Source organism: Myripristis murdjan, chromosome 4, assembly GCF_902150065.1.
Source record: "Myripristis murdjan chromosome 4, fMyrMur1.1, whole genome shotgun sequence".
NCBI lineage: Eukaryota > Metazoa > Chordata > Actinopteri > Holocentriformes > Holocentridae > Myripristis > Myripristis murdjan.
Genome location: NC_043983.1, coordinates 21,096,225 through 21,101,168, shown reverse-complemented (window position 1 = coordinate 21,101,168; position 4,944 = coordinate 21,096,225).

Genomic DNA, 4,944 nt, shown 5'->3' with positions numbered 1-4,944 from the left:
TTCATAATCACTGGTTTATTTGTTTTATCTTGCATTCGTGAGATTTTGCATGGGCTTATATACGCAGACTTTTTTTTTTTTTTTCCACCAACAAACTTGAACTACTTTTTTTCAACTTCTGTCAATAAAATTTTAGATTTTTCTTGAAAATAACTTTGCCTCTAGTTCAGCATCTTCCAATACGAGGTAGCCGTTGGGCTGAAAAAAAAAAAAAAAAACTTTAGCTTCCCCAACACTCACTAATTCTGTTTCATCAAGTCAGAATATGTGACTGGTGCTTACACCCATTATGAAAAACTACACAGGAACCACAGGAAAACTATGCTGGTGGGACGTCCCGTGTGATGCACTGTTAATTCCTGTGCGTGTTGCCCACTGTACCTACAACTGGACAGGTTGAGCTGACATCCTGAGGACTCAGGTGGAGCCAGGGTGAAAGGGTTGACCTCTACGCAGGGGATCAGATGGAAACCCGTCGGTTCCGGATCAATGTAGAACTAATAGAAACATCCCGACTCCCCCGCTGAGCTCCAACATCAACACAGATTTTGATCGGTGGTGGGAGTTGCCCCGGAAGATAGGATGGCGGTGCTTCGCTGAGGGTAGCATAATGTGACCCTTACCTGCTGCATGCACAAAGATACACACACACTCACTCACACACACACACACACACACACACACACACACAGTTGGAAAGCAGTAAATGCCTGTTTCTAAAAAGACAAACAGCAGTAGCTACTTTTGGTTTGTTTTAAAGGTCAAAGACAATGACAGGGATTTCAGCTTGACATCACCACAGTTTATACTAATAAATGGTGTTAAATGAAACACAGCTGACTCCTGTGCCCAAATTATGTTTGACTGAACATGAGGTAAAGTTTGAAGTCATTTTACTATCCATTGTGAAGTTACACGACTTGGCAAAAATAATTTCCATGCTCATCTATACAGGATATACAGTAGTAAATAATACAGCTGAATTTCTGCTTCTGACTTCTGTGTAGCATAATATGTATGTGGTATATACTGTTTCAATTACAATCACCACTTGAACATTATTATTTCTCTCACCAGATTCACACATTTTTGGAAGACGTGTTTCAGTGCATGCATGATTAGTGAAAGTATTAGACTTCCAAAAACAAATAAAACTCACATGAACTGAAAAGACCCTGCACTGATCCATTAGTGTTTGTGTCCTCCTTGTGATAACAGTTTCTAAATATGAGTCCCCTGGCTGGGATCAAGGACGCACTGTAAACCACTTTCATTTTAACGGCCAGCTCTTTCTCCTCGTCACCTTCGCTTCCTCTCCCCTGGTGTTTAGGAGCATCTTCTCTCAGATCAGGGATTTGTTTCTGCACAGCTCATCCCTGACTCTCTTTGCTGTCCGCTCTGACGTTCCTCCAGTTTCTTCTCAGTGATGTCCACATTCATCAGTTTTGCACACATGCCATCAGCATCCCAGCTGTGGGAGGCACCTGCGACAAACTGGTAAAACTGCAAAACAAAGGCCTGAGAAAGTGAGTTACACACACACAGAAACACACACACACACACACACACACAAAGACACTCCTTTTCATGTGCTCCAGTGGGGGAACCACTAGCTTCAAGTTTCCAGCAGTGACGTTGTAAAATGCTCTCGTTCAAAAAGTGCGTGAAGGTGTAATTTAAGACACAGCGTGCAAAAAATGAAAATTAGAAGACTTTCATAATCTGTCATCAGTGACTAATGAGGTTGGACTGCACTTGCCTGACAACATTAAAAAAGAAATTGATTATTCATAATTCAAGATTATTTAGTGTAAAAAAAAAAAAGCATCTCTGCAATTGTTGTGAACAGCAGCACATCAGGATACCAGGATTAAATTGTGAGTAGAGCTATAAGAAGGTAGACAGATTTATCAGGTGTGTGTGTGTGTGTGTGTGTGTGTGTGTGTGTGTGTGGGTGTGTGTGTGTGTGTGTGTGTGTGTGTGTGTGTGTGTGTGTTGGAAACCAAGAAAGATGGTATATTTGAGAGGTATAACAATGTAGAATAAGAAAATACTGAATGATGGAAAGACCAAGCGAGCAGCTCCCTCTGCCTTCAAATGTAATTCCTCTTACTCATTTTTCTTTCTTTATCTCTTTTAGAGTAGGTTGAATCAGCAATTATAAAAGATAATGTGGCTATAAAAAAAAAACAATAATAACCTGGACAGTCTTCTGGAGCAGCACTCTGTGTCAGGTGTTTGAAACCTCGCCATCAAAGAAATCTGGGCTTTAATGTTCTTGTCAAAAACACATCAGCCAATCATCTTTGTCCTCTCTAAGTGACATGATTCCTTGCCAACTCTATTCCAACCAGTGAGCTTTAGGGATTAAATAGGAGATGCAGGCCTACCTAACACCTCAGTTAATACTTATGAAGCCAATGTAAAAAATCATGTTGATGGTGGCACAGCCTAACTGGATGCAGGGGTGGTATTGTTTTTACTTCAAAAAAAAATTGATGTGTTGAATACTACATTTAAAGTGCATTGCAAACCTTTGTTTTCACAGCTCTCTGGTCCCTTTTTCCATTTTGAAATGAATTTTGGCATTTACGAACGAGAGCATCAGGATTGTAAATGAGAGGGTCTGATGTATAGCGGGGCAGACGTTCTGCCAAAAATGTACTTTGAGGAAATGAGGGGTCTGTAGAATAAAATTAATTAGCATAATGATCTGATTATTTTCTATGCATAAATCAAATAGCACATAAACAGTCCTGACTATATCATAATAAAAACAAACAAAACATAATGATTTGATTAATAACATAATGAAACAAATGATAAGTACATTTTGTTTTTGGGAAGTTGCCCTAAACTGCATATGTGTGCATTGTATAATATTTAGGGAAATTATCCATGAGGCACTATATAGCAATTGCACACACACCCGCACACTTGAGGCCATCATCATCATCTAGTGCTGCAGGCCCAGCTACAGTCAATAGCTCCCAGCTGCTTTGTTTATTGATTACTGATTGAAAAATGATTGGCTGTGGAAAGTAAACACAGGAGCACTCTTCTGCAGAAGGTCACAGGGGAACATGCATCTCATTAAATTTACAGCCAGCACAGCGTCTCTGTTTGTTTGTGTGAGTATGTGTGTGTGTGTATATATATGTGCATACATACACATAAGGGGCTGCACAGAGGCATAAACATCGATGTGGATTTATGCATATGGGGGAAAGGGGAGAGCATTAGGCCATAAGTGACTCAGGTAAGTTGTAGGGGATTGCCCTATTTATCTATTTATTTATCTATTTATTTATTTATTTATCTATGTGGAGCTTGGTGGAGGAAGATAGCTGTAATGACCCACCACTGGTCAGATACCACTGAGGGCCCTCTAATGTAACAGCCCTTGCACTCATGCCCCGCATAATATCAGCCCAGTTCTTAATGAATGAGTAGAGTGACCCCTGTTGGTCACAATACATAAGGACAACACTGGAGTATATTTTCCAAAATGCAGTTCATTATTCTCTTTTATTGTTTTTTACACATCAAAAAAATACTGTGCAAATCCCCTAAAAACAGTAATTAGGGATGGTCAGAATTTTCAAACAAAAACAGAGAGAAAAAGAAACATGTCTTATAAACACACATTTGACAAACAGCACATTCACTCACTCAAACACATTCACAAGTATCGACACAACATTCATGACCTGGACGGCCATGGCACAAAAGCTGTACAAGCTGAATGACAACACACCTACCATGGTAAACCACATTGCATTAACTTGACTTGGACCCCACAATGTGCTACAATTCTTAAAATTTTACTTGTATCAAAATTTTACAAATATAAAAAGGTCACACAATGTTAGCTACAACATTTTTTCCACTAACAGCCTTTGTTATATCCACTACTATTAGCTAATAGTAACATACAGTGGCTGGACTCCAACAGCCTTTCCCATTCTCACAAACCATCATGGACATGATTGAGAACAGACAATGCAAAACTCCTCAAAGCAACACACCTTTGTGTAGAGCGGGGTTTTCACATCACACTGAGGATAATTATGAAAATTTCATCCGAGAAACCTCTCAGTACCACATTTAATTTTACAGACACACAGCCTCTCTTTGTGTTACAGGTTCAGTATTGCAACATTAAGACAGGGGTACATCACTAATAAGAGTCGATTTGTCCCCTTCAATAGAGTCCCAGTGCATTAAAATGAACAAATCTACAAAACATTACAATAAAAAAAAATAATACAAACCTCTCAAGTGCTTTTTGGGTAATTCCACCCACCTAGAGATGATAAAAACAAAGCCTAAAACATACCAAAAACACTGATTTGAGGACGGAATTCAATGTTGTACTTATGTCTTAAGTAGAGAGTAAAGGGTCAAGGGGGAGAATCTAATCCAAATCCATGGATAAGACACAGGATGGTCTCTATCTAGCTGTGAACAGATTAAGTGTAGGGTGTGCTTCACTGGTTAGATATTCAACTGTTACAGCCTTCTGTAACGGCAGAGGCCACTTTACGATTATACAAGACACAAAATGAGCCAGAATTAAATTCAATATGGTTCTCTCAATACTTTGTACATCTAGCTACATTAAGGTTACATTACATAATGTTATGTGAGTGATAGAGTGGAAGGAGTAATGTAGTTAAGTAATGCTCTTGTCACTTACACACAAGTGACAAACTTATATGGAACCACAAAAATTTGCACCTGCAGATTTTTGTCAGTTCATTTATTTACAAGTTTGGTTTTTAGCCTACTATAAAGTTTTGTGGTCAGGTTGTCTGGAATGATTTTTTTTTTTTTTTTTTTTTTTTTAAATCCTGTTGTCAGCTGTTTTGTGGAAAAAAAAAAAAAAAAAAAAAAAAAAAAAAAACTTTAGGCACATCTCTGCCAAAATTATTATTACTGTTT